Here is a 16,392-nt window from a genome sequence, read left to right on the forward strand (position 1 = left end):
TTTCCAATACTTAGCTAAATTAACTGTCAAAAACAAAGCTAGCTAGCTTTTGATTTTATCCATTGGCAACTGATTTATTCACATTCACTACACTGTGACTGCTACCATTTTTTCCCTCACACACAGTAATTGTACAAATACAGTAGAATTCAACATCTACTGTACTAGTAGAAACGGGATTTGGTATTTATACCAATTCAGTAGAATTTACTATATGGTCACTTCTACCATATATGTACAATTTGCAGAGAGAATGTGTTGTATAATAAATGGATCTGCCATGGCAATATTTTTCAGAACAACCCTTCGTTGAAATATTCCTGCCTTTTATTTGTGGGTGCATGGAAATCGGAAATTACCTGTACAGTAGTTCATCCATGCGTGGGCTCCCTCATATTCTCGAGGTAATTTCTACTTTCCCCGAGGATGTCAATATGGAAATTGATATGAAGGAATACGCAATCTTCACACAAGAAGTTGGTTTTGATAAATTCGAAGCCCCTTTTGGAAGCTTATTTTCCGAAAGCAACAATTCTTTACCTTATGTCGTCATGGTTCAAAACATGGCTGTTTGCTTTGTCGTTTTCGAAGATGGAAATGTCGCAATGATCGACAGTCATGGAAAGCAGCAACAGGCGCAAGGATTTTTTATACAAAAAACGTCCGAAATTTGCTAACTTATTTTGGTGATTATCCTGCAGGCGAACAGTTAGATTTTTACAGAATGAAACATTTTTAAATAAAAGGTCCTAGTATAATGTTGTTTTTACTATGCGCCACTTTAAACAAAACAAAAAGGGCACTGATAAAAAATACACAGAAATCACCATTCCGGGTGTAGGGGGCGAGTATAGTGGTGGTGGAAGGGATAGGGCAAAAATCATCTACTCCTATAACTTCCCTTGTGTTGAGTTGTATGTCATAAAACTTGGGACGAATAATGTCTCACATCCAGTTTTTGCAAATTTATTGCTTGGCGATATTTTGCTTCAAAGAATTAAAAATATTTCAATTAACTATTACTTAGATACCTTGAATGACATTTTCTGGCGTAGATGTGCTAAAACAAGTTCCCCTCCATGTCACTTTCAACAGTTTCATTCAATCAATTGAAAGAAGTTCCCATTGTGTTCCTAATTATTGCGCCCCGCCGAAGGGGCGCACATTTAGTGGACCGCGGGTATATAGTGTTTGTTTTATGTATGGGAGAAGTTTTTTTCTTACTCTCAACTTCGCGGGGGAACTTCGGCTCGAACATCCAACCTAGGTTTGATATAACACAACCTGTGTGTTTGGTACCATCAAGACAAAAATAACACTGATCGAGCAAAACTTATCTTGTCTCGGTTTCTTTGTTGTCTCTGAAGATTTGAGTGCCATAAAAAATATTAATCGAGATTCTTTTGTTATGTTAATTTAAAGCTTTGTAATATTGTCTCGTTTAATATGCTTAAATGTCACTGCAGCCCACGTGAATTTATCTTCAAGAAAAGGTTTGTTTTTCTTTGTTCAAGTTGTTTCGAAACTTGTTAACAGTAAGTAGAAGGATTACTTATATTTTATATGAAATTAAACTCAGAACGGTTTATGGCGTTGATCCAAAGGCCGCAATTTATAAATGCATCACAATTTAAAGTCAATCAAGAACAGAACATTCCGTGTATGGCCATGACTAAAACTGCTTGCATTTTGTTGGTCTTCCCTTCCCGATGGTCTGGCTTGTCGTAATAGCTTTAATGATGTAGCTAGGGAGCTAAATACTTATTTTTAAATTCTTGCATTTTATAAGTTAATAGTCGTAAAACTACTCTCACTTGTACTACAGCTATTAAGCTAGAACTGCACAAAATAGTGCTTTCATTAGAGTCCCTTTTTTCAGAAGCAACAAAAAACTTTTATCCTGCCCTGTGTAATTTTATCAACGAGGGTGCTGATAAGCCACATACACCGTAAAAAGTATAGGCGTTTTGGGTGAGTAAAATAACTTCTAAAGGAACCTTTGTGAGGCTGCTATCATGTATTCTTGCGGTCAGGATGTTCTCCTTCGTTGCTATCCGATGGAGAACAAAGTGGACTTTTCACGGTCAAACCTTCAAAGTAGCAACCTTACTTAAACAGAATTTACAAGTAAAACGTCGTTAAAATGTCGCAAAATGGCAAAAATTAAGCAGTATCTAAAACATATTAAAGATTTGACTAAAAAAAAAAGAATTCCTTGAAAAATCCAGTATTGTATTTATGAAGATTTCACCACAAAAACATTAATTACGGCATTTGTACCCCATTTCATAATGGCTGCCCGTGATTGGTTGACACGAATCAGACCGCAAGAATATATATAAAAAGATATTTGTTGAATCATGAAAAAATATTGTTGTTCATTGCACGGAACATTCAAGTTGAACTGATAAATTAACCAATAACATAACATAGTTAGCCCTTGCAGTACAACTAGACGCTACCCACAGTATGTTACAGGTTTCTTTGTTTTCTTCCCTTTTTTATGTTTTTTCTTGAAATTATAAATGATGTTGTTGATTTATCAAATCTGACAAATTTATTAATTGAGTGTCTACCCTTTTTTGTATCAACTTGTTCAATTCAATTCGAAAACAATGACCAATCAATTTCCTCGATAATAAACAATCAAATTTGTAAAATTCAATAAATCGATTTCAACAAAATAAGTCCTGTATTGTCCACAGGTTTGAAAATCTTGTATCGCCTGCTTAATATTATACTTGTTTAACAATTATATCAAAGCCAGCTTGACTAAATTTATATATATATTTTTATTTATATAGTATACCTTTTGTGTATCACATGGCATTGATTTGTATCTTTTTAATAAATTCTAACTTTAAATCAGATAAGTAGACAATAATTAAACAACCTAGTATTAATTCAGTTCTGGTAAAATTGTATTCTTCTTTCTCAATTTTAAATATACTTTCTTTTTCAGATCATTTGTTATGAAACCATGCACCATCAGCAGTTTCGAAAAATCTTCAACAAGAGAAATTTTTAAGGATTTTATTGGTAACTTAACAGAGTAATAATTCATTGAAATTGAAATTGTTCAGAAGTTATTATATATATTCGAATCGTGAAGTTCATACATAGCAATCCTGCATCCTGGAATTTTCGAGATCAGTTATAAAAAAATCCAGTTAAAGTTTTAACTATTGTTTTAGAATATATACTACATATATGTAAAAAAAAAGTTGTATTTTACGCAATAATAATTGAGAATTAGGATACTTATGATGTGTTTATATACCCCACAGAATCTTTTAGGCTAATGACGGAAATCTTCAAGTCGCAGGGCTTCTTATTTAAAAATTTTCCCCTGGGCAATAAGCTTATTCACAAGCCTCTATGCAATTCCGTACTGCATTTCTATCATATTCGTCATATTTGGCGGAAAATGTTTCAGCAGAATAGCTTTCAGACACAATTTGTTATTACAGCACAAGAATTTTTGGAGTTTGGATAAGTCATAAATGTATGCGTAAGTCTTTTGAACGAATTTTAACCAAAAATCAAAAGCAATGATTACGTGAAATTACACAACAAGAAGGCTAGAGGCGTTTAAAGTGTACATATATTTAATCAAGATCTAACTTTATAGATAGAGCCTTAGCCAAATGTGAAAATAACGAAAATAATAAGTTCTAACACTGCAGTTTTTATAGATTTCAAACGTCCACCATTTTCCATTTTAATTTTAAATCCCGTTCTAAATTTGAATGTTTGAAATCGTTATTAGTAATTCGGGGCGCATTAGTGGTAACTATGGCTAGTAAATTAAGATTTAAATTCTCTCCACATTAAGAATAAAACCATTTTAAGAAACCCTGTGTATGGATTAAAAACATCAACGACAGTTCTTATATAATGTGAACAACATTTATATTGCAGACAGATATCGTAAGTCTGAGTTTGTGACGTGACATTCTCACCGATTAAACTCTGCATGAATTATTTACTGTGCCGGTGTATGAACGCTATGAGAGGACACAAATACTTATTAGCGAAAACATTCAAAACGCTAAAAAAAAAGTCAATTTGTGAGTGGAAAACATCCGTAAAATCTAAGAAAACCTGTGTTAGATTAAAAACATCAGCGACGGTTTTATAATGTCAACAACACAGGGTGCGGACTTTTTAAGATTCCAGCTCGTTCACCCGACCTTATCCCCATTGAAAACGTCTTTCACTTGGCTAATATCCAGCTTAAAAAAGATTCCATGGAAAGAACACTGGAGAAAGAAACATATGTGCAATTCTTTCGTCGTGTAAAGAGAAAACTTTCGAATTTTCCTTCAAGAATTATGGACAAAACAATTGGTTCCATGTCGAAACGTTTTGACAAGGTCATAAAGGTAAAGGACGTGTGAAAGACCTTGTAAAGCTATGGAAGTTTTGGAGCAACGAGTAACCAACGAGTAATCATTGGGTAACAACTGGGTAACCCTAGGTTGTTCAGAGGTTACCTAGCAAGATTTAACAAGAATTAGCAAACGAAATTAGCGTTAAGTCAATGCTAGTACAAATGACAGTAAGTCTATAGATTAGTTCTTATCTTGTAAAAATGTACTTCAATTTTTAATTGGCATATAGTTTTCGCAAAGTTGAAAGCGCAACCTGGGAATAATATTATACTATCCATGCTGGGCACCTGTAAAACAAAAAATGCGAACCTACCAACTGAAAGAAGCATTGTAGGATAGCGTTGGTGACGATGTTGTATTCGAATATTTAAAGATAGTGGCAACAAGTGTGAATGATGTAAGGAAATATTTTAAGCCTATTTGCTTTATTTAATTGGATAATAATGCAGAGATTTAAAATTAGTTTCAGAAAAACTTCGCCCACAGAATTGATCACAGATGAAACGTATCTACCAGAGGCCACGCGAGATATCATATGTATAAATTTATTGTCTAATATACTAACGATCATATTAGCAAGGTGCCTTAAATAACTTTTAAATTTTTTCACGCTAATTCTTTCAGGAAGAAATGATGGTGCTCGATATGTTGATATCGTGTAACATTAATAATTATCATTGGACACAAACAGTGGTTTTCCCCAAAGAGAAAATGAGTTATGATTTGCTATCTTAATCCTATGGGTGAAGAAGTTGATGCGTTGAATGGCGTGCTAAATAAATGGAAGTAAGTGTAATAGGCGGTATGATAGTCCATCAATTATTTCAATTAGTTTAAATATATTTCCTAATTTCCAACTCATGGTTTCGTTTATTATCTTAGCACCTATCTGATAAGAAAATATGTACTTAAAGGTACTTTAAAAAAAATTATTAGGAATACTTTACTTTAAATAAAAAAGATAATTTTTTTGGTGCTAACTATTATTGAGAGAATTTTTATTTCTTGTTTACAAAAAGTTACATCATCTTTTTCACAAAAACTATGGCCTCTACAAATGATTCCCTACGCGAAATAACAAGACAGTGTATCTTGTGGGATATTTTGCGCAAAGGTAAATAAAGTTACTGTGATAATTTTAAAGGATGTTATGTAAGTTCCGAAAATAAAAAAAGCTAAAATTTCGCTGTATCTAGTTGGCTGAGTGGATTATGCGCAATCAGCAAATCTCAGTTGAGTTCAACAAAAAAGAAGTCATTGAGTTTCGAGATGCCATTGTGAGAAAGCTGCTTTAAGGGGGAGGTACTAAGCATCAATTTTAAATGTTCATTCAACGTTAAATAACTAGAGCATGTTTTCATTTTCAATGTATTTTAATAAATTGGTTTTGGTTTAGAAAAGAAGATACCTAGCATTTAAAGTTTTGCTGACTCTGGGGAAACCTTGCCGGTCCAAAAAGGAACAAGGGTCAAACAACGGTTGGGTACATATCTATATTATAATAAATGGATCTGCCATGCCAATATTTTTCAGAACAACCCTACGTTGAAATATTCCTGCCTTTTATTTGTGGGTGCATGGAAATCGGAAATTACCTGTACAATAGTTCATTCATGCGTGGGCTCCCTCATATTCTCGAGGCAATTTCTACTTTCCCCGAGGATGTCAATATGGAAATTGATATGAAGGAATACGTAATCTTCACACAAGAAGTTGGTTTTGATAAATTCGAAGCCCCTTTTGGAAGCTTATTTTCCGAAAGCAACAATTCTTTACCTTATGTCGTCATGGTTCGAAACATGGCTGTTTGCTTCGTCGTTTTCGAAGATGGAAATGTCGCAATGATCGACAGTCATGGAAAGCAGCAACAGGCGCAAGGACTTTTTATACAAAAAACGTAAGAAATTTGCTAACTTATTTTGGTGATTATCCTGCAGGCAAACAGTTAGACTTTTACAGAATGAAACATTTTTAAATAAAAGGTCCTAGTATAATGTTGTTTTTACTATGCGCCCCCTTAAACAAAACAAAAAGGGCACTGATAAAAAATACACAGAAATCACCATTCCGGGTGTAGGGGGCGAGTATAGTGGTGGTGGAGGGGATAGGGCAAAAATCATCTACTCCTATAACTTCCCTTGTGTTGAGTTGTATGTCATAAAACTTGAGACGAATAATGTCTCACATCCAGTTTTTGCAAATCTATTGCTTGGTGATATTTTGCTTCAAAGAATTAAAAATATTTCAATTAACTATTACTTAGATACCTTGAATGACATTTTCTGGCGTAAATGTGCTAAAACAAGTTCCCCTCCATGTCACTTCCAACAGTTTCATTCAATCAATCGAAAGAATGTTCCCATTGTGTTCCTAATTATAAATTAAGATTTAAATTCTCTCCACATTAAGAATAAAACCATTTTAAGAAATCCTGTGTATGGATTAAAAACCTCAGCGACGGTTTTTATAATGTCAACAACACAGGGTGCAGACTTCTTAAGATTCCAGCTCGTTCACCCGACCTTATCCCCATTGAAATCGTCTTTCATTTGGCTAATATCCAGCTTAAAAAAGATGCCTTGGAAAGAAGACTGGAGAAAGAAACATATGTGCAATTCTGTCGTTGTGTAAAGAGAAAACTTTTGAATTATCCTTCGAGAGTTATCAACAAAACAACTGGTTCCATGTCGAAACGTGTTGACAAGGTCATAAAGGTAAAGGACGTGTGAAAGACCTTGTAAAGCTGTAGAAGTTTTGGAGCAACGAGTAACCAACGAGTAATGATTGGGTAACAATTGGGTAACCGTACGTTGGTCAGAGGTTACCTAGCAAGATTTAACGAGTAATTAGCAAACGAAATTAGCGTTAAGTCAATGCTAGTACAAATGACAGTAAGTCTATAGATTATTTCTTATCTTGCAAAAATGTACTTTAATTTTTAATTGGCATATATTTTGCGCAAAGTTGAAAGCGCAACCTGGGAATAATATTATACTATCCATGCTGGGCACCTGTAAAACAAAAATGCGAACCTACCAACTGAAAGAAGCATTGAAGGATAGCGTTAATGACGATGTTGTATTCGAATATTTAAAGATAGTGGCAACAAGTGTGAATGATGTAAGGAAATATTTTAAGCCTATTTGCTTTATTTAATTGGATATTAATGCAGAGATTTAAAATTAGTTTCAGAAAAACATTCGCCCCGAAGAGTTGATCGCAGATAAAACGTATCTACAAGAGGCCACACGAGATATCATATGTATAAATTTATTGTCTAATATACTAACGATCATATTAGCAAAGTGCCTTAAATAACTTTTAAATTTTTTCACGCTAATTTTTTCAGGAAGAACTGATGGCGCTCGATGTGTTGATATCGTGTAACATTAATAATTATCATTGAACACTAAAAGCGGTTTTCCCCAAAGAGAAAATGAGTTATGATTTGCTATCTTAATCCTATAGGTGAAGAAGTTGATGCGTTGAATGGCGTGCTAAATAAACGGAATTAAGTTTAACAGGCGGTATGATAGTCCATCAATAATTATAATTAGTTTCAATATAATTCCTAATTTGCAACTCATGGTTTCGTTTCTTATCTTAGGGCCTATCTGGTAAGGAAAAATGTACTTAAAGGTCATGTCAAAAAAAATAATATTAAGAATACTTTACTTTAAATGAAAAAGATAATTTTTTTTGGTGTGCTAACTATTATTGAGAGAATTTTTATTTCTTGTTTACAAAAAGTTACATCATCTTCTTCACAAAAACCATGGCTTCTACAAACGATTCCTCACGCGAAACAACAAGACAGTGTATCTTGTGGGATATTTTGCGCTAAGGTAAATAAAGTTACTGTGATAATTTTACAGGATGTTATGTAAGTTCCAGAAATAAAAAAAGTTAAAATTTTGCTGTATCTAGTTGGCTGAGTGGATTGAAGTCATTGAGTTTCGAGATGCCATTGTGTGAAATCTGCTTCAAGGGGGAGGTACTAAGCATCAATTTTAAATGTTCAGTCAACGTTATATAACTAGAGCATGTTTCCATTTTCAATGAATTTTAATAAAATGGTTTTGGTTTAGAAAAAGAAGATACCTAGCATTTAAAGTTTTGCTAACTTTGGGGAAACCTTGCTGGTCCGAAAAGGAACAAGGGTCAAACAACGGATCGTTGGGTACATACCTATATTATAATATATGGATCTGCCATGGCAATATTTGTCAGAACAACCCTTCGTTGAAATATTCCGGCCTTTTATTTGTGGGTGCATGGAAATTGGAAATTACCTGTACAGTAGTTCATCCATGCGTGGGCTCCCTCATATTCTCGAGGCAATTTCTACTTTCTCCGAGGATGTCAATATGGAAATTGATATGAAGGAATACGCAATCTTCACACAAGGAGTTGGTTTTGATAAATTCGAAGCTTATTTTCCGAAAGCAACAATTCTTTACCTTATGTCGTCATGGTTCGAAACATGGCTGTTTGCTTCGTCGTTTTCGAAGATGGAAATGTCGCAATGATCGACAGTCATGGAAAGCAGCAACATGGCGCGAAGATTTTTATACAAAAAACGTCCGAAATTTGCTAACTTATTTTGGTGATTATCCTGCAGGCGAACAGTTAAGTTTTTACAGAATGAAACATTTTTAAATAAAGGGTCCTAGTATAATGTTATTTTTACTATGCGCCCCTTTAAACAAAACAAAAAGGGCACTGATAAAAAATACACAGAAATCACCATTCCGGGTGTAGGGGGCGAGTATAGTGGTGGTGGAGGGGATAGGGCAAAAATCATCTACTCCTATAACTTCCCTTGTGTTGAGTTGTATGTCATAAAACTTGGGACGAATAATGTCTCACATCCAGTTTTTGCAAATTTATTGCTTGGCGATATTTTGCTTGAAACAATTAAAAATATTTCAATTAACTATTACTTAGATACCTTGAATGACATTTTCTGGCGTAGATGTGCTAAAACAAGTTCCCCTCCATGTCACTTTCAACAGTTTCATTCAATCAATTGAAAGAAGTTCCCATTGTGTTCCTAATTATTGCGCCCCGCCGAAGGGGCGCACATTTAGTGGACCGCGGGTATATAGTGTTTGTTTTATGTATGGGAGAAGTTTTTTTCTTACTCTCAACTTCGCGGGGGAACTTCGGCTCGAACATCCAACCTAGGTTTGATATAACACAACCTGTGTGTTTGGTACCATCAAGACAAAAATAACACTGATCGAGCAAAACTTATCTTGTCTCGGTTTCTTTGTTGTCTCTGAAGATTTGAGTGCCATAAAAAATATTAATCGAGATTCTTTTGTTATGTTAATTTAAAGCTTTGTAATATTGTCTCGTTTAATATGCTTAAATGTCACTGCAGCCCACGTGAATTTATCTTCAAGAAAAGGTTTGTTTTTCTTTGTTCAAGTTGTTTCGAAACTTGTTAACAGTAAGTAGAAGGATTACTTATATTTTATATGAAATTAAACTCAGAACGGTTTATGGCGTTGATCCAAAGGCCGCAATTTATAAATGCATCACAATTTAAAGTCAATCAAGAACAGAACATTCCGTGTATGGCCATGACTAAAACTGCTTGCATTTTGTTGGTCTTCCCTTCCCGATGGTCTGGCTTGTCGTAATAGCTTTAATGATGTAGCTAGGGAGCTAAATACTTATTTTTAAATTCTTGCATTTTATAAGTTAATAGTCGTAAAACTACTCTCACTTGTACTACAGCTATTAAGCTAGAACTGCACAAAATAGTGCTTTCATTAGAGTCCCTTTTTTCAGAAGCAACAAAAAACTTTTATCCTGCCCTGTGTAATTTTATCAACGAGGGTGCTGATAAGCCACATACACCGTAAAAAGTATAGGCGTTTTGGGTGAGTAAAATAACTTCTAAAGGAACCTTTGTGAGGCTGCTATCATGTATTCTTGCGGTCAGGATGTTCTCCTTCGTTGCTATCCGATGGAGAACAAAGTGGACTTTTCACGGTCAAACCTTCAAAGTAGCAACCTTACTTAAACAGAATTTACAAGTAAAACGTCGTTAAAATGTCGCAAAATGGCAAAAATTAAGCAGTATCTAAAACATATTAAAGATTTGACTAAAAAAAAAAGAATTCCTTGAAAAATCCAGTATTGTATTTATGAAGATTTCACCACAAAAACATTAATTACGGCATTTGTACCCCATTTCATAATGGCTGCCCGTGATTGGTTGACACGAATCAGACCGCAAGAATATATATAAAAAGATATTTGTTGAATCATGAAAAAATATTGTTGTTCATTGCACGGAACAGTCAAGTTGAACTGATAAATTAACCAATAACATAACATAGTTAGCCCTTGCAGTACAACTAGACGCTACCCACAGTATGTTACAGGTTTCTTTGTTTTCTTCCCTTTTTTATGTTTTTTCTTGAAATTATAAATGATGTTGTTGATTTATCAAATCTGACAAATTTATTAATTGAGTGTCTACCCTTTTTTGTATCAACTTGTTCAATTCAATTCGAAAACAATGACCAATCAATTTCCTCGATAATAAACAATCAAATTTGTAAAATTCAATAAATCGATTTCAACAAAATAAGTCCTGTATTGTCCACAGGTTTGAAAATCTTGTATCGCCTGCTTAATATTATACTTGTTTAACAATTATATCAAAGCCAGCTTGACTAAATTTATATATATATTTTTATTTATATAGTATACCTTTTGTGTATCACATGGCATTGATTTGTATCTTTTTAATAAATTCTAACTTTAAATCAGATAAGTAGACAATAATTAAACAACCTAGTATTAATTCAGTTCTGGTAAAATTGTATTCTTCTTTCTCAATTTTAAATATACTTTCTTTTTCAGATCATTTGTTATGAAACCATGCACCATCAGCAGTTTCGAAAAATCTTCAACGAGAGAAATTTTTAAGGATTTTATTGGTAACTTAACAGAGTAATAATTCATTGAAATTGAAATTGTTCAGAAGTTATTATATATATTCGAATCGTGAAGTTCATACATAGCAATCCTGCATCCTGGAATTTTCGAGATCAGTTATAAAAAAATCCAGTTAAAGTTTTAACTATTGTTTTAGAATATATACTATATATATGTAAAAAAAAAATTATTTTTTATTTATCAAGTTGTATTTTACGCAATAATAATTGAGAATTAGGATACTTATGATGTGTTTATATACCCCATTGTTCTCCGTTTTAAAGTCTACTTCAAATTTCAGAATCTTTTAGGCTAATGACGGAAATCTTCAAGTCGCAGGGCTTCTTATTTAAAAATTTTCCCCTGGGCAATAAGCTTATTCACAAGCCTCTATGCAATTCCGTACTGCATTTCTATCATATTCGTCATATTTGGCGGAAAATGTTTCAGCAGAATAGCTTTCAGACACAATTTGTTATTACAGCACAAGAATTTTTGGAGTTTGGATAAGTCATAAATGTATGCGTAAGTCTTTTGAACGAATTTTAACCAAAAATCAAAAGCAATGATTACGTGAAATTACACAACAAGAAGGCTAGAGGCGTTTAAAGTGTACATATATTTAATCAAGATCTAACTTTATAGATAGAGCCTTAGCCAAATGTGAAAATAACGAAAATAATAAGTTCTAACACTGCAGTTTTTATAGATTTCAAACGTCAACCATTTTCCATTTTAATTTTAAATCCCGTTCTAAATTTGAATGTTTGAAATCGTTATTAGTAATTCGGGGCGCATTAGTGGTAACTATGGCTAGTAAATTAAGATTTAAATTCTCTCCACATTAAGAATAAAACCATTTTAAGAAACCCTGTGTATGGATTAAAAACATCAACGACAGTTCTTATATAATGTGAACAACATTTATATTGCAGACAGATATCGTAAGTCTGAGTTTGTGACGTGACATTCTCACCGATTAAACTCTGCATGAATTATTTACTGTGCCGGTGTATGAACGCTATGAGAGGACACAAATACTTATTAGCGAAAACATTCAAAACGCTAAAAAAAAAGTCAATTTGTGAGTGGAAAACATCCGTAAAATCTAAGAAAACCTGTGTTAGATTAAAAACATCAGCGACGGTTTTATAATGTCAACAACACAGGGTGCGGACTTTTTAAGATTCCAGCTCGTTCACCCGACCTTATCCCCATTGAAAACGTCTTTCACTTGGCTAATATCCAGCTTAAAAAAGATTCCATGGAAAGAACACTGGAGAAAGAAACATATGTGCAATTCTTTCGTCGTGTAAAGAGAAAACTTTCGAATTTTCCTTCAAGAATTATGGACAAAACAATTGGTTCCATGTCGAAACGTTTTGACAAGGTCATAAAGGTAAAGGACGTGTGAAAGACCTTGTAAAGCTATGGAAGTTTTGGAGCAACGAGTAACCAACGAGTAATCATTGGGTAACAACTGGGTAACCCTAGGTTGTTCAGAGGTTACCTAGCAAGATTTAACAAGAATTAGCAAACGAAATTAGCGTTAAGTCAATGCTAGTACAAATGACAGTAAGTCTATAGATTAGTTCTTATCTTGTAAAAATGTACTTCAATTTTTAATTGGCATATAGTTTTCGCAAAGTTGAAAGCGCAACCTGGGAATAATATTATACTATCCATGCTGGGCACCTGTAAAACAAAAAATGCGAACCTACCAACTGAAAGAAGCATTGTAGGATAGCGTTGGTGACGATGTTGTATTCGAATATTTAAAGATAGTGGCAACAAGTGTGAATGATGTAAGGAAATATTTTAAGCCTATTTGCTTTATTTAATTGGATAATAATGCAGAGATTTAAAATTAGTTTCAGAAAAACTTCGCCCACAGAATTGATCACAGATGAAACGTATCTACCAGAGGCCACGCGAGATATCATATGTATAAATTTATTGTCTAATATACTAACGATCATATTAGCAAGGTGCCTTAAATAACTTTTAAATTTTTTCACGCTAATTCTTTCAGGAAGAAATGATGGTGCTCGATATGTTGATATCGTGTAACATTAATAATTATCATTGGACACAAATAGTGGTTTTCCCCAAAGAGAAAATGAGTTATGATTTGCTATCTTAATCCTATGGGTGAAGAAGTTGATGCGTTGAATGGCGTGCTAAATAAATGGAAGTAAGTGTAATAGGCGGTATGATAGTCCATCAATTATTTCAATTAGTTTAAATATATTTCCTAATTTCCAACTCATGGTTTCGTTTATTATCTTAGCACCTATCTGATAAGAAAATATGTACTTAAAGGTACTTTAAAAAAAATTATTAGGAATACTTTACTTTAAATAAAAAAGATAATTTTTTTGGTGCTAACTATTATTGAGAGAATTTTTATTTCTTGTTTACAAAAAGTTACATCATCTTTTTCACAAAAACTATGGCCTCTACAAATGATTCCCCACGCGAAATAACAAGACAGTGTATCTTGTGGGATATTTTGCGCAAAGGTAAATAAAGTTACTGTGATAATTTTAAAGGATGTTATGTAAGTTCCGAAAATAAAAAAAGTTAAAATTTCGCTGTATCTAGTTGGCTGAGTGGATTATGCGCAATCAGCAAATCCCAGTTGAGTTCAACAAAAAAGAAGTCATTGAGTTTCGAGATGCCATTGTGAGAAAACTGCTTTAAGGGGGAGGTACTAAGCATCAATTTCAAATGTTCATTCAACGTTAAATAACTAGAGCATGTTTTCATTTTCAATGTATTTTAATAAATTGGTTTTGGTTTAGAAAAGAAGATACCTAGCATTTAAAGTTTTGCTGACTGTGGGGAAACCTTGCCGGTCCAAAAAGGAACAAGGGTCAAACAACGGTTGGGTACATATCTATATTATAATAAATGGATCTGCCATGCCAATATTTTTCAGAACAACCCTACGTTGAAATATTCCTGCCTTTTATTTGTGGGTGCATGGAAATCGGAAATTACCTGTACAATAGTTCATTCATGCGTGGGCTCCCTCATATTCTCGAGGCAATTTCTACTTTCCCCGAGGATGTCAATATGGAAATTGATATGAAGGAATACGCAATCTTCACACAAGGAGTTGGTTTTGATAAATTCGAGGCTTCTCTTGGAAGCTTATTTTCCGAAAGCAACAATTCTTTACCTCATGTCGTCATTGTTCGAAACATGGCTGTTTGCTTAGTCGTTTTCGAAGATGGAAATGTCGCAATGATCGACAGTCATGGAAAGCAGCAACATGGCACAAGGATTTTTTATACAAAAAACGTCCAAAATTTGCTAACTTATTTTGGTGATTATCCTGCAGGCGAACAGTTAAGTTTTTACAGAATGAAACATTTTTAAATAAAGGGTCCTAGTATAATGTTATTTTTACTATGCGCCCCTTTAAACAAAACAAAAAGGGCACTGATAAAAAATACACAGAAATCACCATTCCGGGTGTAGGGGGCGAGTATAGTGGTGGTGGAGGGGATAGGGCAAAAATCATCTACTCCTATAACTTCCCTTGTGTTGAGTTGTATGTCATAAAACTTGAGACGAATAATGTCTCACATCCAGTTTTTGCAAATCTATTGCTTGGTGATATTTTGCTTCAAAGAATTAAAAATATTTCAATTAACTATTACTTAGATACCTTGAATGACATTTTCTGGCGTAAATGTGCTAAAACAAGTTCCCCTCCATGTCACTTCCAACAGTTTCATTCAATCAATCGAAAGAATGTTCCCATTGTGTTCCTAATTATAAATTAAGATTTAAATTCTCTCCACATTAAGAATAAAACCATTTTAAGAAACCCTGTGTATGGATTAAAAACCTCAGCGACGGTTTTTATAATGTCAACAACACAGGGTGCAGACTTCTTAAGATTCCAGCTCGTTCACCCGACCTTATCCCCATTGAAATCGTCTTTCATTTGGCTAATATCCAGCTTAAAAAAGATGCCTTGGAAAGAAGACTGGAGAAAGAAACATATGCGCAATTCTGTCGTCGTGTAAAGAGAAAACTTTCGAATTTTCCTTCAAGAATTATGGACAAAACAATTGGTTCCATGTCGAAACGTTTTGACAAGGTCATAAAGGTAAAGGACGTGTGAAAGACCTTGTAAAGCTATGGAAGTTTTGGAGCAACGAGTAACCAACGAGTAATCATTGGGTAACAATTAGGTAACCCTAGGTTGTTCAGAGGTTACCTAGCAAGATTTAACGAGAATTAGCAAACGAAATTAGCGTTAAGTCAATGCTAGTACAAATGACAGTAAGTCTATAGATTAGTTCTTATCTTGTAAAAATGTACTTCAATTTTTAATTGGCATATAGTTTTCGCAAAGTTGAAAGCGCAACCTGGGAATAATATTATACTATCCATGCTGGGCACCTGTAAAACAAAAAATGCGAACCTACCAACTGAAAGAAGCATTGTAGGATAGCGTTGGTGACGATGTTGTATTCGAATATTTAAAGATAGTGGCAACAAGTGTGAATGATGTTAGGAAATATTTTAAGCCTATTTGCTTTATTTAATTGGATAATAATGCAGAGATTTAAAATTAGTTTCAGAAAAACATTAAAGTTAGTTCGCCCACAGAATTGATCACAGATGAAACGTATCTACCAGAGGCCACGCGAGATATCATATGTATAAATTTATTGTGTAATATACTAACGATCATATTAGCAAGGTGCCTTAAATAACTTTTAAATTTTTTCACGCTAATTCTTTCAGGAAGAAATGATGGTGCTCGATATGTTGATATCGTGTAACATTAATAATTATCATTGGACACAAATAGTGGTTTTCCCCAAAGAGAAAATGAGTTATGATTTGCTATCTTAATCCTATGGGTGAAGAAGTTGATGCGTTGAATGGCGTGCTAAATAAATGGAAGTAAGTGTAATAGGCGGTATGATAGTCCATCAATTATTTCAATTAGTTTAAATATATTTCCTAATTTCCAACTCATGGTTTCGTTTATTATCTTAGCACCTATCTGATAAGA

At 33.7% G+C, this 16,392-nt stretch overlaps 1 protein-coding gene across 1 annotated transcript in view; it reads right to left on the reverse strand.

Moving 5' to 3' along the window:
• The window catches only part of LOC130623050 (acyl-CoA dehydrogenase family member 11-like), a 67,764-nt gene continuing 51,372 nt past the window's right edge, over positions 1-16,392 (reverse strand). Inside the window, exon 16 of the mRNA XM_057438554.1 lies at positions 1-16,392. This exon is cut by the window's right edge and continues 42,676 nt beyond it. The gene's annotated coding sequence lies outside the window, so the exon portion shown is untranslated.

Source organism: Hydractinia symbiolongicarpus, chromosome 13, assembly GCF_029227915.1.
Source record: "Hydractinia symbiolongicarpus strain clone_291-10 chromosome 13, HSymV2.1, whole genome shotgun sequence".
In the NCBI taxonomy this organism is placed as follows: Eukaryota; Metazoa; Cnidaria; class Hydrozoa; order Anthoathecata; family Hydractiniidae; genus Hydractinia; species Hydractinia symbiolongicarpus.